Genomic DNA, 27,814 nt, shown 5'->3' on the forward strand with positions numbered 1-27,814 from the left:
AACATTGGGAAAATGAGTCAAATCTATAGAAAGAATTTGAAAAAAATAGGATTGTAGCCTACAGATTCCTTCCTTCTACACTACACTATAGCAGGAGGGTAAAGCTCCTTAAAACAATACTCAGAGTAGGTTGATCAAGAAACATTAGGATACTTCACCAGAAAAGAAGGAGAGGGAGGATGAGTCAGAACAGTTCCTGAGAAGAAAAACCAGCAAAATTGTTCTGAAGGCTAATGTCTGACTGACTGACTGCCCAGAAAGCTCAGCTCTTTTGGCAGTGGTGCATTTTCTACCTTTGCATGTGAAGAGTAATATACCTCTATGTGTGCATGTGTGTGCATTTTCATTTAATTTTTAATGTAAACAAGTAGCTCTTCAACATGAAAGTTGCCATGTGCTATGAAATGCTTATGGCTTCCAAGGGAAATAGAACCTTTGTACATAATGTCCCATCAAGGCTGACTTACGGTGGTAACTCCTTTTACCCAGTAAAGGTAACATTCTTTTGTTTTGAGCCAGACTTTGTAGAAGACACTTGATCCAGTACCTACTGAGGTCAATCAAAAGACTGACTTAAAAGGAGCTGGATGAGGCCTTTACCCTTTCCATCTTTCAGAATAAAGGCAGCCCATGTCTATTATGGTGGTTCACAAAATGAAAATATGAAAGTGAAGAGTTGTATCAGGTTTCTATCAAGACACAGGACGTGAACAAACAGTTTGGCTCAAACACCATAGCAAAAATAGATATACTCACTAATAACTGGTACTGGCTTAAAAAAAAAAAGTGTCTGTTCACATGTGATTTGCCATAGTATTGTATAGTTCAATTAGTTTTTAGAGACACTCTGTTCAAGTTTTAAGCATTCTCCAAGTTACTGGCCTGTGATAAGGCAAGAGCATGACAATTTGGATAACGGTTAACTTTACACTTTATATAAATTACTAAGAATTACTTGAAATATAAATGAAAACCAATGAACTGTTTTTACTTCAGAATCTACCTTTTCATTCATACAGCACTGAAACGTTCTTACATGTTTCACCCTAGCTTGTAATAAGGCTCTGATCAATTCAAGGGAAGAATCATAAATGATGATGGATGATCTATTCATGGAACAGAAGGAGGAAAGATCTTAGGGGATTAATTACTAATTAAAGTTAACCTGTGTTGCCTAAATAAGATGAATTTATTCTAAGTGATTTTCTGCTCTGCTGCAGTTTTCTCTGAGGAGGTAGGACTATAATATCAGCAAATACCACTTGCTATTATGCTTGGATATCTGCTCTTGTCTGGAAATGTGCTATTCCATGAAGTTCACTGGAAAATTATCCTTCCTTCTCAGGTTCACTTTTTTCTACTGTGTCTCACTCTGCAGAATAAATCAATAGCCCTGAGCTCTATTATATATGACTATTAGTGAATGACTTTTTCAATTATTCATATGCATCTGAGGCATTTAAAATATCACCACATATTACACTTTCAATGGTGAAGAAATAGAACTTTTGTAGCTGCAGTCCTGGAGGACTTCTACCTGGATATATATCTTTTGGTATCTTAAGGATACATAAATGCATGCTTTTTTAAGAAGCCCAAAGCAAACCAAAACCAAATCAAACAGCAAAATAGTGAACTCTCAAGGCTTGAGTAGAGGTTGTGCATCTTAGCAAGATATCCTTGGGGGAGTCTGTTAAAGCAATAAAAGTAAACTTCTTAGTTGGCTCTTGCAGAACTTAAAAATTTCAAGTTGAGTTCAGAGACTAGCTTATTACTGATGCCCTGGGGCTCGCCATAACAGCTGGATGAAATTCTGTGGCCTTTTTTTCCCCCATGAAAGCAGTTAATGATCTAATGTCCCCCTTGGCCTTGATGTCTGCATATCTGTCTTGCACAGAATATTAGATTAATAACAGAAGGCTCCTCCCAGTTGTACATTAGGGAGGCTGAAGTAAGAACATGGTCAGAGCAAGAGTAGTTGTGCTGATTTCTGACATGCTGGTGTAGAAGAGTGAGTGTGTGCTCTTTGAAGTAAGAAGGATGCAAGATTGGCATAAACTATTTTCATAAGTTTCTTCTGTCTGTCTTTCCCACAGCATTCCTTTCTGTATCTTATTCTCCGTGTCTGTTTTTTCATCCTACTTCCTCTCCATTTTTCCATCTCTTTCTCTCTTCTTCTTTTTTCCCCCTTCCTTCTCTCTTCTTCATAGAACCTCCAAAGACATGAATCTTAGTGTCTGAACCTTCAAAAACTTTGCATTAGCTACTGATTAGGATTGCTGCTATGGAAAATGTGCAGGGAAGCTGCTCAAGGTGTGAGGAAGAGGAAGGGCGGTACATCACAGATGGCTTGCAGTGTGAGAAATGTAAGTTTGGTGTCTGCTTACTTTCTGGATGTGGCAAAAAACGTTATACTTCACTATGGTAGTGCCTAGTCACTTCTAAATCATGTCTCATTTAGTGTGCCTGGTCACCCTTGTAATAAGGTGACTCTGGACCAAATACTGTATAATAGCTCAGCGAAAGAATTATGTGACTCAAGTTTTATTCCAATTATGATTTCAAAGCATGTATGTCGGTGCATCAGAGGCTGAGAGCTCAAACCTCTTTCCTTTAGTCAGTAAAAAGTCTCCTGGGAGTAACGATTCTGTTAGAAAGCTGGATGCTTCCGAACCATCTACTCCTCTATTTATTATACAGGTAATTTAAAAAAAAAAAAAACACTAAAATGTATTGCAAAAATCCAGAGAAAGTGGTGTTTACTTAACTATTATGTAAGGCTGCTCTGGCTTGAAAAAAAACATGTATTACTGTTGGTTATTGTATCATGGGCTTATGACGTTGCAGCTAGTGGTGCAGTTACTTGTGAAGCCTGGTTTTAATGTATGGTCTGCTGCTGTTTTCCAGGTGGATAGGTATTATATTTACAGCAAACAATACTGTGTCTCCACATTGCCCTCCTGGCTTCAGGAAGCCCTGAAATATATAAAAACTTGATAAACCAGCATAAAATGTCAGAATGGAAAGCTCAGTAGGACATCAGCAGAGAGAAGAGATCTCCCTGGGGTTCAGAAAAGGAAATGGCAGTCAAGGGAGGAAAACGAGGCACAGGCTTAGGAGGAAAGGCCCGAAAGGTAACCCCAATAATCAGACAATGGTTGTCTGCTCAGAGTAGTTACTTGTCCAAATGTAAATGGTTGGTGCTTACTTTATCTATGCCAGAGGACCTATAAATTCTGAATTTCTGCTGTTGATGAGGGAGAGCTGAGGAGAAAGGCAATGGTTGCACTGCTGCGGGGGAGAGGCAAGAGAAAAGTAAAACAGCTGTTCTTGATAGTAACATTCAGTTTGCCCAGCCAATGTAGTAAACCTGTTTTTTCTATTCTGCTTACTTAATTTCCATCCCAGCTTCAATACTTTATTTATGAGAATGGCCTGGCCTGCTCCTTACTCGGTTGTGTCTATACAGCTGAAAAGCATTAACCCAGATCAGTTTATTAAACTTCACTCCTTTAAAAAGATGCATATGGGTGGTAATTTTGTTTAGATGGAGTCTTATTGAAATATTGCCAAACCTAAAGAAGAATTTGCCATGTACTGCAAAGGCACAGTGAATCTTATGTCTCCAGATGATTCTCTACTGATTTCTTTGATAAATTTTATTTTTGAGGAAAGGCTAATGCAGGCAAAGGAGGTCTTGCTCACAGATGTGGAAGCAGTTGGCTTATTCCAATTCCTTCAAAGGGAGTTGTAGAATAGTAGGTTGATTGCAGGAAGAATTTTTATACTATTCTCATTCAAGCTTTAAAGCTGGCATGGAAAAGACTATAATCATTGTTTCCATTCTTTAGTCCTTGATTTTTCAAGAAAAACAGTAACTCAGCTTTCTGGGTTAGAGAACTTAAGAGCAAAACATTCTTTTTCTCTTATTAGGGGCTATGCTATGGCTTGTTTAGAACAGTTCTGCAGCTGTAATGACATGAGGTAAGCAGTTCATTTCTAATAAGAAAATAGTCTTCATGCAGAAAAGCTTGTGACAACTACAGCAAAAATAATTGCTTCAGCAGCTTTTAAACTGTTCAAAGTAGGAACTTCTGAAAATTGAAATTAGCAAGCAATCCAGATGCCCCAAATACGATTTATTAGTAGGTTACCTCTGAGTGATGGGTGAACAAAGGTAGGCTCCATGGAGATATGGAATGAGGCGAGATGAATGGGAGCTTTGTGTTGACTAAGATTTAGCTTGTACACAAGAACAGGGTTTATACTGGTGATCTGCAATTTTATAACCTATATGTTTGACCTGAGGAATAGCTAAGAAACAGCAATAACCCTTCACTTCATGTTTCCCTCTTTCTATTTCCTCCCAGTTCTACTTATGTCCCATGACTCTTAGTTCTTCATAGCAAAATCCAGCTCCTAGCAAACTATGGTATTGCATGTGTCACTTTTAATTCCAGTTTGTTACTTATGTTCCTTTCCTCGCATCATATTTCTCCCATATGCTTGTAGTGGGAGCATTTTGACTGTCTGCTGTTCTGCCTGTGATGCCTAGAACAATACAGTCCCATTTGTAGTTGGTGCCTAGTCACGATTAGAATAAAAATGAAGAACAGCAAAGTGGTAACAAAAAATGTAGTCACATTTGAATAAAAGAATACTTTAAAGAGAACTCCAAAGACAATGTAATTAATCAAGTTGTAATTAGAGGAAAAAAAATCTGTTAAAATGTTTTACTGTGCTGGCTTCCCTTCCCCCTGCCCCATTAAATACAAAATGCACTGAACTCTTTCAAAACAAATAAATTACACTTCTATCTTTTATTTAGAACTTTAACTACTTTTCAGAGCTATACTTTATCAGAGGAATGTTTTCTTATGATCTTTCTAGGTTTCTAATAGCATTCTTTTCTTGTTTGTTTTTTTTTTCTGAGAATGTATTTTGTGTTTAAGTTTGTGTATTTGTTTGGAAATGCATTTTTGTAGAAATCTCAGAAATAACTCTTAATGGATTATTGCTTTTTCAGTTTTTGACTTTGGTCAAACATAACTGCAGGTTATTGGTACATTTGGTGTGGTGGGATTTTTCCTGTTTTTCTACCCTAACTGTGCAGTGCTTAACGTGTCTTCAAGGTTGCACCTCTAAAACATCTATGTTCAACCTGGAGGAAAAACTGCAGAGCGTAAGGAGAGCCTTTGAGTTTGAGCAAAGCAAATGGGCACTCAAAAATAAGAGATGCTCATGGATATATGTATGCTGTGCATGTGTTACTTCAAAATCCCTTCTATTTTAAACAGCCATGTCCTCAGCTCTTCAGGGCACCATTCACTGTGTGACAGTGTCAGCTTGTAGTCCAGTGGCACTTGTCCCAATTCTCTCATAATTCACTGCTTTGGAGGGAAGCAAAGAGGGGTAGTTGATCAGGCAGTGAACATGCAGTGCTTTTTCCCCTGCTCTGTAAAGGGGGAACTGCAAAGGAAAATACAGCGATAGACAAGGAAGACAGCCAGCTGTCCCTTGCCAGTGTCCCCGACAAATTCAGCCTGGCCTTGAAGCCTGAAATAACCTGCCTGCCTGTTACCATAGATGAGTATCTTTATTGGAAGTAGGTCAAGACCAGCATGCAGACAGAAGAGAGGTCATCTGGTTCTGTAAACTTGTTGAAAAGGCTTACATTTCTACTCAAATAATTCTGAATATTGATATTCTGAGATTTGTTGATGAATTTTGCCTTGCTGCTTTTATTGCTTCTGGCATCAATCACGGAATGGCAGACCATGGGGTAAATGCCTCCCCAGAAACAGAGAAATGAGAGTTCAGTGCAGTTCAAGCAGCAATGGATAGAGGAATAACAGTAGTTCATTAATTGCTTACTGTTAAATGTGTGTGTGTCTAATTACCTGCTTAATTCACAGTTGGAAGTGAAGTATCACGACACTAAGCTACCTTACACAGTGGAGCTCTATACAGAGTAATTGCATGTGTTCCTGGCAGTTTGACCTTTCAGCATTCATTACCTAGCAATGTGCATAGTGGGCTAAACTGTTTAACCACGGTAACTCAGTGGACTTAAGGGAAAAAGAAAGATGTCATCATAAAAGATCAAATTTTTCCTTCCTCTATAAGCACTTATGACACCTATGGAAATCAGATACCAGCTCTCTTTTTCTAGCTGATTGTTAGTTACTTTTCATGATGAGCACATGTGTGTTCAGGAGTGCTGGGACCTGACCAAAGGGAGAATCTTTGTTTCTGATCAGAGCTGCTGCAGGGCATGCTCAGGATCATTAGGAAGAAATGGCAGTCCTAACGTACAGCCACTCACTGTTCGTATAACACAAAGTGCTGTCTGTGGCAGAGCAATGCAAAGTGCTTCCTTGGAAGACCCCTGTAACTTGCTTCAGCCAGGAGCTGAACCTGCCTTATTCAGTGTGGGACAATGCAGAAGCAGAGGCACCTCCACGGTAGGGTTTAATGTTCCCCTGAGGTGTGCCTCATAGAAGGCTGGAGGGGTTAGATGGTTTTATCTTATGTAACTTCATCAAGGACCTTTCTTCAGCAGAGAGCTATAGATTAGGGCTTCTGGTTTTTTCCTCTCTCCCATGAAATTCCAGTTTTGCAAAGCCCTCTGCTTGCTTTAAACAGAAGAAAAACAACCAGTGCAGGAGATGGCAGAGCTAGGGTCCTCTCCCAGAGGTGGTGTTCCTCAAGAGTTTCAACATGCTTTAGGTTTCACTCTTCCGTATGATACAAGTTAAGCTTTTCAGAATAGTGTCCAAACCCAAATCTCTTCCCTTCCTGCCTCTTCCCCTGTCTTTCCAAGGTTCAGACAACTTTACCATGGAACCTCAACTTGCTTGAATCATCCCTGCTTTCCATTTGGAGGCTATGGTTGGTGGTTATGATACAGAGAGATATAAAGATTATGGTACAGAAAGTGTCTGTTCCTACCTCATTGGCAGCAATGCTTTGACTCTGCACTGAACTATTGAAGTTCAGTATTCACTCCTATTGATTATGCTGCGTCTTTCAAATAATCACATCTTATTTTAGTGAAGGTCATACTAATTTTCTTTATAGAAAGTGGAGAATTTTTTGGACCATAGAATAAGCCCAAAGTCACTGGGAGCTGGTGTTTTCTTACTCAGATGACACCATTCAGCGTAATATTAGCCCTGTGGTATTCTTTGCTGATCAATTTGTTGTTGGTAACTCTTTATTTTCAGAGGTGACTGCATTCTCACTGCTTATGTTGCTTAATAGGTCATCTTCAGAGCACATTCAAAGCTGGCAAGGAAAATGTAACTGCAGATATGGTTGTGGAATTAAAATTTCTGCTGGGGGCCAATCTGAAGCTATTACTTTTGAAATGGAGTAGTGTAGCACTAAATTTCTTTTCAGACAGAAAACAAAGCACTACTCTGTACGCGCTTTATTACTGTTGCTTTATTAGAGGCACATAAATTTCTTCAGTGGTACGCATTATTATCGGTGTGTTAAACTGTAGGAAAATTCTAAGAAAGGCTAAAACTTTCCTCCTTTTTTTTGTTTCAGGAGTGCTACAAACCCATGATTCCAGTGGAGAAAGCACTTGCTTTCACTGGGACAAATTTTTTTCTATAAATCTCTGCAACAACTTCACTTTATCAGACTATATTAGTTACAGTCTATCTGATGAGAGTGTAGCAATAATAAATACAGATGATATTTCAGTAGCTCTGTTGTAAAATAAAACATTTTTGAACACTTCCTAAAATTTAAGCTGATTTCTTTTGATGAAATTACTGTTTTGTGTTTCCATGTTGCATTCTTTAGCCTTAGAAAAGCTTTTAACTTTTGCACTCCATGTGAAAAATCTTTTGTGCAGTTGGAGTCATACGGGCTGCAAGGGCAGACCTTAGTGATATTGATGTTAGCTGGAAAATAATACAGTTTTCAACCCACTTGACTGGCTGCTAATTTTTCTATCAAAAAAATCACTAGTTTGAAATTTGATTTAAAAAATTATATATGGATAAATATATTGAACAAAATCTATTATGAAATATATCAGAGCTGTTAATTTTTTAAGATGTGTAGGAAGATGTTTACTCATATAATATAAAATTTAAATTCTATGTTAATTTCCAGCAATAATTAGCTAGGCATTTTTTTGTAAAGTTTACATGAAAAATGAGTAGGTAGTAAGAGTGGATTAAATATTCTAATTATCTGTGACAAATCCAATCCCTTTTGCTATAATCTCAACGAGGAGTTTTGAGAGCTAATAACGCTGCTACTTAAGAAATGCAAAATGACACCGGAAGCTAAGAACTGTTGCTCAGCAACTTGAGCCCTGGTGCACGCACACGCCGATTATTTCTTGTCGTGTTGGAGACGTATTGGGCTAGTGGACAAAGCTTTTGTAGGTTGAATGGTCTTTTTTTTAATTCTGTGTACACAGTAGAACACTTGTTCAGAACTTGACGGATTTCAGACATGAATCACCTCTTGAAAAGGCAGAAAACCAGTGACTGCAGCATGAAATGTACTGCAGCAGCAGACCTGAGCACTGGATGCCTCCTCTGACTCCTACAGCTCTTTTTGGTTGTGATCTTCCATAGAAGTAGCAGCTTCCTGTTGATTCTGAAGAATGGAGTTATCCAAAATTGAGCACTATTGCTGGCAAGCGCTTGTGTGTGGTTCAGAGGCCTGCAGGTAGCGCAGGGGAACGCTGGAAGGAGATGGCTCTGTTGCATCTGGCTTCCAGGTGGGAGCTCTGCCTCCGTAGAAACTCGGTATCCTTTTCTGGATAGCGAAGATATTGCAGTTACAACCTTCAGTCTGGAAGGCCCCGATGTATAAAAGCAAACACTGATGCAAGAAGGGAACGTTTGGTGCTAAAGGTTACGCAGAATCTTCTAAAATGGGGCCCGAACTGTGGAGCTCCTGCAGTGAGGGAAAGCAACCTGAAGAGTGAAGCAGAGATGCTGTATTGTCCTTGTTTCTGTGGGGGACCATGGGGAAAGGAAAAGGTAGCCGTGTGTGACCAGGAAAGCCATCCAGAGGTATCTAGCCCTTTGCTATACATATTTTGGGAGGAATGAGGTGAAGACTGTGCACATCCGTTGACAGTGTATGTTAAGTCTTGCAGAAAATCCCCCTGCCACTTACGTGAGTGGATAAATAAAGGGTATGATTGAATGGTGATCTGGTGCTGTGGGGATGTCTAAACACACCTACTGAAGAAAAAAACCCCAAGTTTTATATTTCCTATCATACTAAAAGGTTCTGAGGACTAAGGTTTTCTTTATACTTGGAAATGTACCAGAAAAAGACTTCTCAGTAATTATTCTGGAATAGTTATTTTAGCTTCAACCAAAATAGTTATTCTGGGATAGCTATTGATAAATTTCCAAGTGTTAATAAACCGAGGTCTATCGTTTTGTTCACACAAGATGCACTTCCACAATTAGCATTCTGTTTACCTTCTTAACTGGCTTTGTTCCACACGCCATTATCTTTGTCATTCACAAAGCTTTTTGTACTTCTTAATTCGCTGTGGCATTGAGGAGATCTGCCATGCAGAGGTTATGAAAACTTTCATCAATTTTGGGGGAAGAAAAAAGGTTTTTATCTCCTTAATGAAGTCTCTAAAATATATTTCAGTGACAATTTTATTCCTGTTAGAATCAAGGTATGCTGCATAAGGAAAAAAGCATCTGTAACGTGATTACTGTTTAGCAGAATGGTTCTGGATGCTCAGTGAGAAGAGGGAAAGTAGGAAGGATTTTCTGTGGGCTTAGTGATGATATAATGACAGCACATGGTTGAGAGGGTTTCTAAAAGCTCTCTTGCAATGGAAAAATGGTTATCTTTTACCTCTATGCTTAATTTGTTCGGTGTTGTGTGTATTGTTTCAAATTGCAACGAATGGAACCTTTTGCTGTTTTCTCAGATTTTACTTCATTGGCTTTTCTTCCAGCTGTCTATTTTTCCCCCTTCTGAATTAGTCTGCTAGAATATGGTATCTTTTAACTGCTGTCCTTCTATCCTAATAAAGATGCTTTGGGAGGAAAGCCAGATGTGCTCCTCCAGTCTTAACAGAGGAGGTGAGGAAAAAAACTATTCATGAAAATATCTTCCCTCTAACATCTTTCTCAGGCTTTTCCTCCCTCTTCCTGTGTGTCATCACAGATGCTTGACCCTGCTCTGATGGAGACAAGAGTGACATAGCTTTTGCCCTTGTCTTTCTACACTTGAGCTTCCTTGGTCTGTCTTTTGTATCTTCCTGGCTGCTTGTGAGATGCTCTGTAAAGGTCCAAACCTTGGTCATGGAAGAACATCTTAAGAAAAATCTCTGGGTAAAAACAGGGCTGTATGAGGAGCTGTGGTTTACTGTTAACAGATAGTAGTTAGGATCTGTTTCTTCCTCTTCACGCTATTTTTTGTCCATTCCTACTCTAGTCTTTCCCTGGGACTTCCTTTAGCATATGTGGATAAAACCTCACTCCCAGTAGACATCAGCAACTAAATCCTCATGACATAAGACAGCAACGTCTGTGCTTACCTTCTGCTTTTAGAAGTTGCTCAGGGCTTCCCCTGTCCAGAAGGGGGTTGCTACTACAGTGACCTGGAGAATGAGCCTATCTGGGAGAGGAGTTAAGAGCTTGGTTTTTATCCTAACAGATAAACAGAAAAGAGAAAAATTTACCTGTTTTTTTAATTAAAAAAAAAAAAGTGATCTACTATACTCTGCCTGGTGGCTTGTTTGTTGATATCTGGACAGTAGATATCTTCCCTCATTTTGCCTCCAAGTTTATTGCTTTTATTATCTATTTTTTACACTTTTAATTTTGAAGGAATAGAGGGGCTGTGTTCACTTAATCCTTTTCTGACAGAAACATGAATACAGTATTTTTAGTGGTGCTTTCTTAAATGCTTTTGAACAAAACCTGGACTGCTGGGACACCTATCCTCTTTATTCTCCTCACTTCTGAAGACTGCAGGACTAGGTTCAGTGTTTTGCTAACGCTGCAGTCACTTTCCAACTTCTATCACAGTAACTTTTCACAGGGTTGGGTTGGTGCCTGTTTGTATAAGCATGTCTGAGTTTGCTCCTGCAGTTGGTTCTGCTCAGTCTGTATTTCTGCTGAGTAGATGCGGGGATCTATCCATGTGAGACCAGCGGTAGTTTCAGAGCCCATCAGTCAGTTGTTGACATTGGTACTGCTAAGCTACCAGTCTTTTTTGTAACTTGGGATAGGGGGAAGGAAGGAAATGGTGTCTACGTACCTTCTCTGTGCCTTGCACAAATGCAGTTAAATTATACATGTTATCTCTCTTTCCCATTAAGAAATCTGGTTCTTACCCATTTGTGACTGGTACTGTTCTCCCTGCTATGTACAAAGCGATGTTTCAGCAGACTTTGTGCATGTTTCTTGGTATGCTTTGCTTATCTAGCACTTACTCCATCATGACAGGAACTTTTCTCTGAGAGTTGAACAATATCCTCATGAACAGCAGGAAGCATTATGGTAAATCAATAAGGGTATGTTTACCAGAGCTGCTAAGCTCTTCAGTACAGACTGTTTCTGGATCTGCTGATGCCTAGAGCTAGTAGTTAATTCCATTTTACTTTGAACATTTGTTGATCTGGCTGCCATTTCTTCAAAGCTATTGCTCTTCAAGAAGGAGAGAAGGTCGTTTTGAGAGCAACAGCGCTTCTAGACTAACACGCTCCTCTTCCTGATAAGAGCTGAGTTTATGGGTCTTGGAATTGGACTGCAAGCAGAAGCAAGCATGAAGTGAAAATTCACTGTTAAATAAAATGTTTCAGATGCTTTCCAAATTGTGAATGTGTCACAGGAGCTGCAAGCATAAATAAAACCCTGTTTCATTTTAAACACAATCAAATAAAAACTTTAGTGATCTTGGGCAATATGTGATTTTTAAACTTAGTTTAAAAGAAAAAATCAACCCAGCAATCACAACAGAAAAGCCCTATGATTTTTATTCAAGCTAAATGTATGGATTTACTAAAATAGAGAAGGTTGGCAAAGCTGAATTTCAATCAAGAGAGTAATCATAGTATATGGAGAGCTCTGTTCATGAAGCTGATTAGTCAATCAAAATGCAAGTAATTTGCAATCTGCATAATATCTTGAAGTATATGGTTTATGGATGCTTTTAGCAGAGTTCCCCTGAAAGATTCACTGCGTTAGCATTTGAAAGCGTGTGGTTTGTAAAAGGATTAGTGAACCAAAACGAGGTGACGTGATTTGTCTGGTAGAGGGCAAGCTGTTTCTTTGAGCCTTTGTGCAACCTCTCTGTGGACACAACTTCTCAGCTCGCAGGCCTGTGCCTGCTCTCTCACGCAGAGTCGTGTTCAGTGCGCTTGGATTCCTTGGCTCGCAGCTCTCCTCCGAGTCCTCAGCAGACCCAAGTGGGTTTTGTTTTTTGGGTCCTGTGACTGGGGCTACGGGAATAACTGGCTTCATTTCCCTCCCGCCTCACCGCTCCTTTATCTGTCGTGTGGGTGAAGAAATCAAAGGCAGTCATTCAGCTCAGGTTTGAATCAAATTAATCTATTTTTATGCCTTGCACTGGACTAAAAGCTCCACGTCTTGTTTCATGCCAAATGGAACTTCTTATTTTGGGGCATGTGCAAGATAAGACAACAAAGAGCTGCGCTCGTAGCGCTGGAGGAATGGGCTGCTCTTTCGTATCATAATCCAGCAGTGAAGGTGCCCACCTGGCATGTGAGAGACGACGTCGTGTCCTTCCCCTTCCCAGGAGGATGCCCTGATCTCCTGTTAGAGCTGTCCTACCTGTGTAACAGAATTAAATAGCTGATGAGATGGAACAAGAGCCAAGGAGTAGCTCCTCAGCCTGCCGGCAAGGATGGATGTAGGACACTGGATTTTTACGTACTGCTCCAGTGACTTTTCCTACAGGCCTTGGCTTGCACATGGAGAAGACATCTCTCATTAGACTGCACTGTATATGTTTGGAGAAAATAGAATAGCTGTCAGACTTCTATGCAGAGCACTGATGTTGAAAGGGAACTCTGGCCAGGGTACCGTGCAGCCTGGTGGTCGGGGCATTTCCAGGAGGGGGAAGATGGGGGACCAAATCCAATCAAGCAGAGGAAGGAATTGAACCCATATCTCTATCAGTATGCATGGCTGCCTCAGCTGGGGGACTTGCAGGTAAATGGAGATACCATCACTACTACAGTCTTCAGGAAGAGCAATACCATGTTTTTGGGAAACTTACTGTTGGCAGGGATAATGTAAAAGTACAGTGATCAAGAACTGTCTGCAAAAAATTGAGCAGTATTTATCTGTCCATGTGACAAATACATTTATACAAATAAATCAGTATCAATCTATTGAGCAGCATGGACTGAATTGAAGCCCTTATATACCATCCTTGGGATTATGTGGAATTTTTTTAAAAAACGGCATTTAACTGTGTCCAAATAACAGACAGTGTGAGTTCCACTGTTAAGATTACTGGCATTTAACAATGCAGTCCACCAGTCTCTGCAGATCACTATCTAGTGTTGAATATTCTGTCAAGCCCAGTGCATAATTACCAAATGCTCTCCTTTATGCCTGCCATATTAGTTACTGGGCTGTAACTTCAACTATGCATTTATATGCATATATGTATACAAATAGAATATGCAAAATGGTAGAGATGATGCACTTGAATAACGTATTTTTCAAAAATACACCTAGCAAATTAGATAATTTTGGTCCTTTCAGAAGTGCCAGCATTGCTTAAATCCACCCTGTGGTATAGGTTACTGCTTGAAGGCTTATGAAAATTGACCCTGGTGGAGCATTCATTATTCTCTTATCTCCTTTCCTACTAACAGGCAGTTTCCAAAATGCTGAGCAGCACTGCCAGTAAAACACCTGGAACTGTTGCCTACCTACTGCAGAAAAAGCATGTTCAAATTTAGCTGTGCTCTGGGCAGGGTAAATAGTTTTCTTTCTTTTAATATTATAAAAATCATTTTCTTGTTATAGTGTAGTGGGGAGAGGGACTACGAGGAGGCCAAGGTTGGGGAAATTTATATAATCCTACTAATGGACTTCAGCATTGCGATTCAAACTCTGTCTTTGCTGAAGTCACCTGGGAATTCTGCCATTGAGTTCTGTCAGGCCAGGCTTTCTACATTAATACTTGATATTAGAAGAAATTTGATTTCCCCTTTTCCCTACTTTTCCCTTTTTGCCAAAGATCCATTTTTACAAAAAAATCCTTCTTTTAAGTTCCTTTTGTGAAGATTAACAATTATTGCTCTAAATATAACTAATTGCTTAAACAAATAGAAAACTCAATATAATGAGCAGATAAATGAGCATGAGCATAACCATTTATTTGGACAGTTTCATATAGTGTTGTAAAATGTAGCGAGCTTTTCTTGTAAAATTTAATTACTGTGACAAATCACAGCTCTATAATAAACCCTCAGTGTAATTTAAGGTTGTTTTCTTCCATTATTCAAATAGTGATTTGTCTGAAAGAGGACTATTAATGTAAAGTAATGACTGTCTTAATTAATGGAATCTGTGGAGTTGGCTGTAACGTGGTTTTCCTGTGGCACACTCTATTAGAAACTTTTTTTTTCCCCACAATGCAAAAGAGAACCTATGAAAAAACTAATGGCTTTCTGGTTTTGTCAGAGCACTTCTTTGCACTCTTTCCTCCCATGTCTTCTCAGCAATCTTTTACCACTGCAGTTCTCATTGATAAGCATTCACCAGATAACCAATTACTTGAGACGCTCTTAATGTATCTGTACCCAGAACATCCAGGGTCAATAGTCAATCCATTGTAACGCTTCAGCATTTTCAGTCATACAGCAGGAGCTCAGGCATCACTAACTTCTAATGAATTTTTGAAGAATTTTGATAGTATCTCATGTTTCTTTGGCACTTCTTTGCTGATCTGCCTTACTCTGGACTTAAGTGTTGAGCAAATGTTTAATATAATTAATTTAATTACTGCTTTCTGCTAAAAAGTTGAGTTGTGGTGTTTTTTGGGGGGGGGGGGTTGGTTTTTTTTGACTGAGTAATCTTGCTTTTCTTGAATAGGATCCCAAAGAAAGATTAGGAACATGAAAGCTATTTATTGGGAAAGTAAGCCTTGAACTGGTGGAATAAATGTTATGGGAATTGTCAATATTAGTGAATATTCTGGAAGACTGAGCTCACTACGTTTTTTTCCCCCTGTTTTTTCATCACATCTATAACTGAATGTGTTCTGAATTCTCAGCTTAAGGACCCTTTTTTGACTTGTAATTCACTGAGTGCTAGTCTGCAATATATTGATGTCTATTTGCTGACTTCATTAGATTACCTTTTTTTCTCTTTTTGAGGAATTCATCTTATACTTGCTAGAGAACCCTTAATCAAAAAACACATAAAAATCACCATTTATTTACTGTTTCTCACAGTGCTTTTTTTAAAACCTAATTTGAATGGAACATAATAGCCTGAGCTACTTTTTCTGTTTACTGAATACTTTTTAACTTAATGTTTCCCTCAACCACCCGTATTATTCAAGGGGCATACTGAGTGGAATGATTTCCAGAATAATAGCTACTTAATTGAAAACATCTTGCTTTTAAAATAAGCTCTCAGTTATAAGAGTTGTAGTTAAAATTATGCTTGGATGATTTAAACCATTAGTTGCCTTGAAGGTCGGAAGGCATACTGAATGACAATAATGACTCGAATTACTGCAGTGCAGAAGTGTTGCAGGGTACAAAACTGAATGTTCCTGGAGAGGGATCATTTCTTCCACTGACTTGCTCGGCCTAACAGGCCCTCTGTCCAACACCTACGCAAACTGGTCATCCTCCCTACTCTTGATTCCTGATGTTGCAAGTCATCAAGCCAAACTTTTACACCTTGGGAAGTGTGCACTCCGATCATGAGAAACCTGAAAGATGGAGCCTGCTTGTTTTATCAGGCAGCCTGATAGCAGCAAGATGGTTTGCCCTCTAATGAGAAGTCCCCCACCCTGAGATTTCCATGTTTCTGCTGTGCTTTGTAAGTTAGTCTGCCGCTAGCTGTTCAAAAGCTTGTTACAGACGTTGCAAATGATATAGCTTGAACACCTAGAAATACATGTTGATGCCACCCAACGCTACAGAGTTGGAACAAAGGAGCACCTAGGTCAGTAGGGCTGTCTGAGAGTAGTCGCAAGTGGACTTGTCAGACTGTATAAAGCCATCAGCATGCTTCCAACACTTTGTAGAGGTGGCAATACCTGTACAAGGGATAGAAAGCAGGTCTGAGAATGGGACTGCTCATGAGATGGAATGCTTCCTTTTCGCCCTGGTGACTTTTTGGAGGAACTTGAACCACAGTGGCATACCATGGAGGGAAGTCCTTACAGTAAGAAATAAAAGCATTATACAGGAACTTTATTTGCAGAGTTGATAAAGGTTAAAGTACTCTCCTTTGAAGCAAAGTGCATGCTTTATGTTGTAGAGCAGACATACATAAGAGTAATCAGTCTCACTTTCTCCTTGACTTTGTGGTCTTAGATCTTGGGTTGCTCAAGGGCTAGAAACGAAAGCATACGTAGACACCTCACTGCAAATCAGATGGGAGTGCAAGGTGTCAGCAGATGGTCTTATCTAAAATTTTTGCAGGGAGCTTTACAGGAGAAGTTGTTTCCCTTCCAGACGAAGAGAGATGAGGTTGTATATGATGTGAATTACACCGGGAAAACAATGATGTATGTATTCAGTTTTAATTTCTGCTCAATGAGGGAAACTCAGTAAATCATGACTGATATTTCTGTGCTCACAAAACTCCTAGTGAAGCTGCAGGCATGCAGGTGAAACTAAACTGCTGTTAGCATAGCTTCATTTCTTCTGGGTGGTTACATCTATATAAAGCATAGCTCTACTGGTTCATTTATGTTCATTCCAGTTTAATATTGCAGCATTCTTGTCCCAGCAAAGAGTTCCCACTATAATGAGATCCTGACCTGGAGGGTTTTGAAAACTTGCTTTCACAAATATTTAACTAGTAGTGATAATTCATGATGTTTAATTAAGCTACACAATCTGGGCTCAGATATTTTGCAGGCTTTCTGAATAGATCAGAATTTGTTGGGAGACTGGAGACAGTTGCTTGGTCTACAGTAAAGCTTGAAAAGGTAAGAGTAGCTTTACTGGTATAAATCAGTTGGAAGCAGTCTGGGGCAAAGATCTGTTGTGCACATCTGTTTTATAGCTATTCAGTACAGATACTCAGACATTAAGATATAGGAGTAATCGGTTATGGCTTGAACTAAGTCGCTTAAGTGACTCTCTAATCACTACTAGTGTATTCAGGTCTCTCCAGTGGTTGGGAAGGATAATATTCCTATACTGTAGTGTGCTTTAGATCAGGTATAAAATTTTAATGGCATAGGTTAAAGAGTGTCACGAGAGGTGTTTTCTGGCTTCTGCTTGTCTAGCTCCTGCCTAGGTACAGCATACCAATTGGGGGGGGGGCGGGTGGGAAGGAGGGACACCCACCACCAAACCCTCAGCATGAACTATCTGGTAAATTTAGGGTAGTCTAAGGCTGGGAAAGGCCTTGACACTTAGCAGAGCTTGCCTATTAAAAGCTATTTATGTTGGGAAATTTTTCTTATAGTCTTATGCAGGCTTCAAGGGTAGAAGGCCAAAAAAATAAGTGCTATTTTGTCTGCTGAACCATACACAGAGAAATTGAGTTAGTTTAGTATGACATGCATAGTAAACAGCTGATTCTGCAAAGTATGTGGGATTTACAGAGACATCTTTGGCATCAGTTGACAAATCTTGAATATTTTTAGTACTGTGTTTTTAGTTACTAATTGATTTATTCTATTGGGAGGTATGTTACGATGATAATTTTTCTTGTAACTCTGGAATGCTCAACTGTCTTACAGCAAGATTCGTAACTTGTCAGTAGGGTTTGTTAATTCTCTGCTATTAACCTGAAGATTGCAAAGTTGGGAGGGGGGTTGGGGGTGGTGGAGGTGGTACAAGTCTTTTGGGATGGAAACAGAGCCAGGAACCTTGTTGGTGGAGGGTGCAGTGGTTTTCTGTGGTCGGATGGCCACCCTTGGGTAGCTGTTAGGGCAGCTTCAGTAACTTCAGTAAGAAAGTTCCTTGTATGAAAACAGAATATTTACGAGGGAATGATCCTGCAAACCTGCTTGCAAAGGTCCTACAAACTCCAAAATCTGGCTTTACTGAAGTGTAACTTTTTTGGTACGTTATTAGTTTCCTGTGATGTTTTTGACAAGGAATACAGTCTAGACTGTGTGTGCCTGTTGTCATTTCAAAAGCAACTTCTGTTCCCCAGTTAACACAGGTGCTTCTGAAGCTCTAATCTACCATCAGGAATACCAAAAAAAAAAAAAAAAAAAAAAGCAGTACGTTAGGCCTTCCTTTGCTCTGGTGTGGAGGCTAATTCTATTTAGTCTAAATGAGAAGAGTCAAAGGGTGTCTGGAATAAGAAATGTTTGAAATATGAATGATTCATCTCGGTTTAAATGAATGAACATTTATAGCTACATTTTAATTGACTAAATCGGTCTTCAATACAAGACACTATAAATGGCTTGACAAAATTTGTTACTTGCTTGTATAACGCAGTAGGAGCAACTCATGCAATTGTAGCTCAGCTTGCTACTGGGTCCCAGGTGACGGTGCTGTCAGCTGGCCCTCCAGATGGCACAGATCTCGAGATGACGACACGCTGGTTTATGAAGTGGAAATTGTAATTACTGTGTTAACAACACACAATGTTGGATTTACTGCTGGTACTAAAGCTAGGGAAGTTGAATCATACATCAGTAAAAACTCTCCTAGGAAAAGACCAAATGCTTTAATCCATGAAGAACAGTTTCACTGGCATCCTTCAAATTTCCAAGCACCTTTCAAAAGCAAATCTTTCTCCTTCCCCCACCCCCCATCAACATCAGGAACGATGCGCTGTGAACAGAAGCAAGGATGCCCATCTGTTCTCCAGCTGTTTCATGACTTGGTTAACAACATCAGCTTGGAACAAGTGTGCCTGTCTGAGTAGTGACTGAATGAGCAGAAATAACACGTATGTGGAGCATGATCATATTTAAGACACATGGACAAAACCTTTAAAATGCTAGTTTTCAGGTACCAACAATGTGTCTTAGGTCACCTGAGGACTTTCTTAATGCCTTTCTAATATGTCTTAACTTTTTTGAAACTCTTGACACATTATGAAGTGATGCATTACTGAAAAGAATGTAGCAAAGCATTTTATAATTATATATATTTTTCTTCCTTCTTTTATTTGGCAGTATTTAAAACAGTAGTTTCAGATATTTCTGTTTTGGTCAGTAGTTTCCACAACTGTTGTTATTCACTCATTTTATTGCTTGGTAATTGGTCCTTTTAGCCAATACCAAGATGAGCAGTGGAAATTTGGAATTTTTTCTTTTTTTTGCATACATGACTGTTTTCAGCTGTTTACTCGTGACTGGCATTTTTTTCTGTTGAGTGGGTGCATTTAATTGCTATGAGTCCAGTTTTACAGTGCTCTCCAATTCATATTGAATTCTAGATCATTAAAAGCAATTTAATTGCATTTGCTATCACTTCAGGAATTTCCAGCTCTCCTATTGAGTGCTTGCAGGGTGGGGAAAATCCTCTGAGAAAGAGTTTACAAATTACTGGCTGTAATTAACAGTGTTATTGCTGTTAAAGATTTGTAAGGCTGCTGAAAGTAAATGTTGTCAGATTAAAATCCCTCCAGGATTGCTTGTATTTTAAAAATCTTTAGTTACAGTTCTTATTGTCTAGAAATGTTTCTTTGGGGGGAAAATTTCTTGGCTGATAATACTGTGTATGTACCCATTTTGATATTTTGATCTTAAATGTGATATTGATAAATACAAAGAATAATCTTTCTTTGTGAAAGACAACAGTGGTTGCGGGCGAGACTGGTAGAGAGGGTATTGGCAGAATGAGATAGGGCAGCATGTTGTTCTTGAGGAAAATATTAGAAGTTGGCATTTAGCGTTAGCTGTTGCTGGTTGATTGGTCACCTTGAGCTCTCGGAAAAGGTTTCTTAACTCCTCAAACCCCAGAGAAGGCCGCGCACCTAGATAGCTCGGGTGGCAATGTCTCTCCAGCGCAAATCGCAGTGTGAGCACCAAGCTGCTCTTTGCTCTTTGGTTTTTCACTGGTTGTTGCCTCTTGGATAAGTTTGAGGTAAATCCTTGTTACTGCCCAGCGAGCGTGATTAGGGAAGCTGAAGGCTTAATATCTTCATCCTCTCCAGAGAGACAGGCAGGTGCCTTCATATTTACTGACAGAGAAGGAGATAGACAATAATTTAAATTTCTGTCTGGGTGATGGAAGCTTAATCTGATGCTATAAGAAGTTAATACAGCATGTTTGCACAGAAAATGATGAATGTGATGAGGGAGATGGGTCCCGATAGTCGTGTCAGCCCTTTTCGTATCTTAGTGTTTGTACTTGCTTGTTTTTCTGTACATGGAAAATAGACATTGCTAGACAGACAGTAACGTTGTGTCCTTACAGGTGGGTGCAGGACTGACGGTATAAAAGCCAGTTCCAAGTTGTATTACCACCACTGAAATTAAATTCATTTAAAATAACTATGAGCATACGAATATAGAACCCGGTAACAAAATCATTACATTCTGGAAAATAACCTAATAAATTGAAAAACTAACTTTGTATTTCCAGTGCCCCAAACGCTGTGTAGTTAATAACTTTGTGGGCTTGTTCTTCCAAGGAAAGGTCCTCCTTGGGCTGCCTGTCCTGGAGCCCAGAACACATGGTACAGTTCTGAAAGTGAGTTTCACAATGAGCTGTATGAATAACTGCAATAAGTTCAAAGTAACATTTTTTGTTTTGCCTTCCTGGAGCTGTTGTTAAGTGCATTGTTTTATTTCTAAAATATTGTTTTATGCAATTTATAATAATGCATCTGTGCTACTTATCTGTTTTCAAGTGCATAAATTCCATATGTTGACTTATCAGAACCTTTCCTCTAACACAAAAAAGATAACTGCAGGCAACAATTAAAGTCAAATGTTTTGTTTTACCATGTTTGTTTCCACGGTCTCTCTACACTGGCAAAATATGCTTTGGTAATTTATTTTATAATAGCTGCCTTCTAACCTATCATAGTATTTGTAGTTTAGTTTTCTCACTGTCAAGATTTGCAGCCAGTGAGAGAATGTTAAGAAGTAGTGTAGGTACTGTGTGTCCTGTGTAGAGCAGATCAACTGCTCTTTTGAAATAAATATTAAATGACATCAGCATTTGTTCAAGGGACACTAGATTTCATGATCTCAGTACTGCCTTCCTATATTTTTGCCATATTTGCAGGCTTTTATGATAGTCTTATGCTGGATATCTTGGAAAATACCTGCAATGTGGATTTTCTAATAAATGTCATCTATTTGTTTGTAAAGACTTTTATGCCTATTCATAAACAGAAATGTAAATATGAACAGTTATTGTAAAATTAAGCTATACTTGATGCATACTACTTCTGTCTTTAAAAATTTAATGATGCATAGGTCTATGCTACTTCTACAATTTTCTTTAAAAAAAGAAAAAAAGAAAAACCTTAAGACTTGTGCCAGTTTTTAGATGTGATGCCTTGGTATCTAAGAATTGCAAGGTTCCAGTAGGTTAGGTTCCAGTAAACAGCCTATGTTCTATTATTTTTAGTTGAAGGCACTGTTTTCAGAATATTAAAACCTGGAGGGTCTGATTTTGCAATGTTTTATGTCTTCCAAACTTCTTGAAAGGAACAAAGTTAGTGTTCAAAAAATGTACATCTGTGCCCATTGAAAGTGGTAACTGATACCTAGAAAAATGAGGCAGTGTTCTATTAATCACTTGTGTTTTTTAAATGCTTTTCCATAGTGAATTTCAAGTTATTAAATAAATGCTATGGTTATTAACAGATAACAGTATTAAGAAAATCAGAATAAATTCTCTGTTAAACAATCCTTGTAAAATCAAGGGGTTTTTTGAAAGCTTTTCATCTGCATGAAGAAAAATGCTGATAGTTAATGATTTTTTTGTATATCTGTATTTCACAATATATATTTTCTAGTTCTTTGGACAACTAGCTAGACACCAGTCAGTGATACTGATAAATTCATGTCCTTCAGTTTTGACCCACAAGTTGGGTACATTCATGCATTGTGTCACTCTAGTTTTATTATACTACAGCACTCTGAAAACAGATAAATGTTCTGTTGGTGAATCAACAGTGTACTAGTTTTGACCTAGCTTAAGAAATATCTGGGAGACAAGGAAGGCTTTGAGGATAAAAGTACAACTAAGTAACACATCTTTTCCATGTTGAAAACATCATTCTTCAATACGGAAAGTCTAAAGCAAGATGTTGCCTTGCCTTGTATTTAGGAAAGGTGTGGAAGGGAGATGAATGAGATACTTCAGAAGACGAGTTTTTAAAGATTCGTGAAAACTATGAAGGCAAAATCCAGCCTCAGGATGAGCTCTGGATCATGTTGTCAGTCACCAGATATTCCACTGCTTTGCTTTCCTGTGTCTGTTTTGGAGAATTTGTCTCACCTCAGCATAATGCCCAAAGCCATAGTAAGTCCTGTTGTATTCCAAAGTTCAGCGGTGGAATAGCGGTTGCAAAATCTAGCTCTAAAATATGTTCCCCTATGGCAAATGAAAATATTCTTCAGATGTGTAGGTGTTCAGTCCCTGTAGTTATGACCTCTTTGTGTCTGGCTTGGACTAGACTTTGTTTGCCAGCTGTGTGCATCTTACTTATTTCCCTGTCCTGTCCTGTGGTAAAACTGAGAGTAGAAAGCTGCTTGCTTTTTGAATCAAACTAGAGACTATCTCCTTCCTATGTTCTTAAATTGCCTTTGTTTATATTTGCTCTTCGCATTTTTTCCTCACTGCAGCACTCTCCAAAATATTTGATATTCAGTGTGCAATGTAGTATGAGTAGATTGATTTTTAACATGTCGTTGGGCTAGAGGTGATGACAGTACTTCATTCTGAATGCATTTGTCCCTCAGCACATTGAACATTTTTATAGCATACTATTCTTTTATACCAGTTTGGAGATGCTCTTGGAAACTGTTTTCAATTTGAAACAGCAGGAAGAGTAAGAAGGGCATGAAACAATGTATGGTTATTCTAAATCTTAAAAATACTTTTATGTCCCATTTTTAAGCAGTAGCTGCACAGTGCCGGCAGGTGTATACCTTGACATATTCTCTGTTATCTGAGCTTATTGCTGCCTGCAGAGGCATAAAACTGGCCAGTGCTGCGTAAAGTCAGTGGATATTCAAGAGTCAATAGTGATGTGGTGTGTGTGGTGTGACTACTTCTTAAAAGTTGTTATTTTGGCCTACAAGATTGAGTGTGAACTCAGCATATCCAGGGTAATCTAACAAGACTAAGCTGAAGTGTTCTGATCTTTGAAGAATTGCTAATTAGCTTAACCTTTGAATGCATTTGGCATGTGAAAACATTTCCTCTTGTTGTCATCACTGTCCTCTTCCTCCTAGTAGTCTTTTAGTCAGGTCATAACCACAGACACCTCCAGCAGAGAACGCACAGGAAAAAATAGTTTTTCGTATGGAAGTATCTAGGCAAGTGCCCATTTATTTCACTGAGCCCAAATCAGGATTTGCCAGCTTGAATTTAAGTCACAATTTAAGCACAAAGGTGCATTTTAAACATTTCTGAATGCATTCAAGACTTGCCTTTTGCAAGACTGCAGTACTTTTCCAAGAAACATTTAACCAGCCATGATAATCCTGCTGTCTGTCCTAGCTCTGGACTGCCAGATCCTCCTGTCTTAATCTGAAGCTGGCTTTGGTGTGAAAGGGCTTTCCCTGCTAGTTTATATTGCAGAAATAAAAATCAGCAGTAAGTGAAATATTAAATAGCCAATTTACTGTAAAGCCCTTTGGAATCCTTTGTGGCTAAAGAAATGGATAAAATTTGCATTGATCTAGAGAGAAGCATGTGAGAAAAACCTTATATAAAGAAATAGAAATTAGGGGTTGCACTTGGAAAGTGTGTTGAAATAATTTTATTCTCCTTCTGCAAGTTAAGACATACTTATGCTTGGAGTGGTGAGTTAATTGCGTTTTCAAGCCACGCTACTAATCTTGGCAACCTTAATATAAACGTATGTACGATATATGCCTGGGACGTAACAGATGCTGCCTTATGAAGCATGTATCAAACATACAAGGCAACAAGGCATCAGTCTGTCAGATGCTGTGTAGCCTGAGGAGTTAATAACTATCATCAGTGCAAGCTGAATCATGTACACCGAAAGGGGAGTTCTGTGGGTTTTCCTTATCTTCAGCAATTTTTAACACAATATGAGTATCTGAAGGATAAATTGCATTAGCCTGTCTCGCTGATACCCATCGCAGAAGAATTCAGTTGTTTGACTGATGGAAAGGTTACAAGCATTAGTGACTTCCTCTTGATATGCCCTTTTCTGCTCAGGGTGACATCTGACAGGCTTGTGCAGCATTTTCTGTTAACAGAGTTTCTGCAGCCGATAGAAAAATAAGACAAAAAAAGATCCCTGTGCTGGTCAGTGCAATTTCTCTGCACCACTCCATGTCCCTTTGCACTCGTACACTCAGTGTGAGCCGCTTGGACCTTTCGGTCATCAAGATCTGTCTTAATACTTGCATAGAAAATGGGAAGAAATAAAGATCATCCTTATTTTCTCCAGCTAGAAAAATTCTGCTTGGAATGTTTCTCCCTCAGGTCCGTGCAGGCCACGCTCTAAAACTTATCTGCAAAAAAATTCTTTGTCACAAAAGTGCCTCAGTATAATCGAGCAAAATGCGTTCTCTTCCCCATGCTTATTTAGTATCTTCACTACCACTGGTTTGCATAAAACTGCTATTCAGATCAGGCTGCTGAGCAGTCCAATATAATTGATCATTTTTCTTTCTCTAAAGAACCTGTTTCTCTTTGGAACTGGGTATTTGTGTGTGTGCGTGCGCGTGTGCATACTGCCCCAACTGCTGCTTTGCTATTCCCAAACCCTGAGTTATGACAGCTTCATTCTTATGATTGTTCTGTTTTGTCTACATAAAACAGCAAATGCTGTTTACTTTCATCCTAGATGACTGTTATTGCAATGAACAAATGTAAAGACTCCGGGGCACAAAGGAAAACAAACAAAATGATGGTCTAATGTTTTGCATGTGAAGTATGCAAATAGAAAGTGTCCGCGGCCCCAGTAATTGCCCTTGTAGCTGACAGAGAGACCCAGCGACGGTAGGCACGGGAAACAGGACATGTTTCCTCTTAAATGCAATAATGTTAGGCACTGCCAACTAGCTTATATTGAGGTCTGATTCTGAGAACTAGTCAATCTCCAAAATCATGATTAGAGGCAAATTGTTTTGATTTAAAAAAAAAAAGGTTTATAAAGAATTTCTTATTAGAAATAATGCAATACATGCAAAATAAAATGTCTCATGTAATAATATCTTCAGGGGGACAAAGTAGGAAGTTAGCAGTGGGCTGTGAAAAGAACTGTGGCCCTTGCTAGAGGCAACGTTTTTCTTTCCACTGGGCTGCACGATGACCAGAACAGTGTGTCCTGCTCTTAGCACAAACGTAACAGTCACCAAGATGTTCGTCTGGGAAAAGATGCTGTTCCGTGTGTCTGCTCAGGGAGTTTAACCACAGTAGAGAGCAAGTAAACGGCGGCTCGGGAAGGGAAGGGTCGGGTCTCCGGCTGTGCCTTCCGTCAGGTATTGCTGCAAACCAGAATTTCAGGAAAAGCTCACTCTGCTCCGCGTTTCAAAGGCTAAAAAGCACCACAGCTATAGAAGGGGCATACCTGAAGCTCAAGAAAACACTTTTCAAGGCAAGCAGAGGGTAATATTTTTCCTCTTGAAGTAGGTAGAGACTTTTTTTCCCAACTGGTTAAGTCTCCATTAAACTGGGACCTCATTTAAAAAGGTTAAGAAAGCGTCATTTTCAATAATATTTTAGCACAAGTTTTGAATAGATACTGCAGCATTTACTTTAAGATTTTTATTTTGTAATTGTGTGTTGGTTCAATATTTTGAAGAGCTTTTTTCTGTCTTTCCTTCATCCCATGGGGAGGAAGGTCTGATAAGGAGACCTCTTTCTGTATTTTTCCTTTTGGGGGGAAAAGAGTGGAAGCTTAAAGGAAGAGTAACATATGAAAGCATTAGCTGGAAATTTCTGTGAAAAATTGCACCTTATCGGACATCTCCGACAGTGTAGGTGGATCCCAAACTAAGGCAGTGCTCTGTGGCATATCAGGGTTAATCCATACAAGAACTAAAACTTGGATGGAGGAATTAGCTCGTCACTCAAGACAGCACCGTTAAGTTAGAACAGGGTAGATGATGATGTCTGTAAACTTCTTATCTTTGGTAGATATGTATTCAGAACCAGGAAAGCAGAGGGTTAGTTACTTGTGTGTTTGCACACAAGTCAATCTGTGTGTCCCAGTTAGCTTCTGCTTCTGAGGACCGCAATGGGATCGTTGTCCAGGTCGTCTTTGACTTCGTTCCCTACTGTGTAGTGGGAGCATGAGGTGCGTGAACATATTTATGTGCCCTACCACGAGAAGTGCGCGAACGGTTAGTCGGTGTCCCTACTGCTGTATGGGGAGAAATTCTTGACCTCGTCTGCACACAGTGTCGCCTTTGTGATGGGTCTCTGATCTCTTCAACAGGGTTATTCTTATCACACTAAACGAGGTCTGTGCGTCTGGAAAATGATTAGTGAAGAGTGCTAACTTTATATGATTTGATATCTGTACCGAGTAGAAAGGAAGCTGTGGTTACTGTTTGCATAGATAGCCTGCTTTTCTGAGACACATGTTTTGGTTTCTTTGGGCTGTGATTTCCTAAACTCTTCTGGCACTGAGGAATACAATTAGGGTGTCACAACGCTTCCTGAGAAACATTCGCTAATTTTATCTTTCCACTTTTTTTCTTTAGTTTAATGCTTCCTTTCACAGATCATTGTTTTGTTTGCCCCCAAAAGATGATATAAGTATGTCCTTGGTTCATGAAGCACAGATATGTTCTGACAGAATGTCTTTTTCATTAGATTTAATGGAGAGTATGATGCAGTGTGCTGTCAGATGAGAAATAAAGAACATATTTCTTTCCAAGGTGTATCTTTCAAAACTGGCAAAACTCCTCTGGAACTTGATCTTGCCAAATGCTGAGTGTCTCTAAATGCTAATGCCATCAGAGTTAAGGGTGCACACTGCTTTCCAAGAAGCTCTGACCAATCTGCAAGATCTCACAGGAAAGTTGGTCTTGTGGTTTTACATGTTGGTCTGTCTTAGGAGATCTGATTAACTTCTAAACCGAGCTGTAAACTTCCTCTGCATACTCTTGGTCAAGTTGCTTCATCCCTCTCAGTATTCATTTTGTAGAAGGGAGTGATACGTTCATATTTCTTCCAGAAGAGCCTAAGTACCCACTGAAGATGGCTGACAAGCTGGCAGAGCACATGCACCCATTTTCTTTCATAGGTAAAATTTTGTTGTAGTCAGGGAGCCTGGAGATGTCGCAGGTCTCTTCCTGAAAGATGAGTATTGATAATTGCACTATACGTTACTCTGGTTCTGAAATCATATAGAATTAACAATATGCATTTTCCAGGAAAAATGCATGCTTCTGTTTATTACTACATCCTTGGTTACAGGGAATCATATCTGAATGCTTAATCTCTTTTCTGCTTTAATATTCTTGAGTTTTGTGTGTGAAGCAT

This window comes from Dromaius novaehollandiae, chromosome 6 (assembly GCF_036370855.1).
Source record: "Dromaius novaehollandiae isolate bDroNov1 chromosome 6, bDroNov1.hap1, whole genome shotgun sequence".
Taxonomy (NCBI): Eukaryota; Metazoa; Chordata; class Aves; order Casuariiformes; family Dromaiidae; genus Dromaius; species Dromaius novaehollandiae.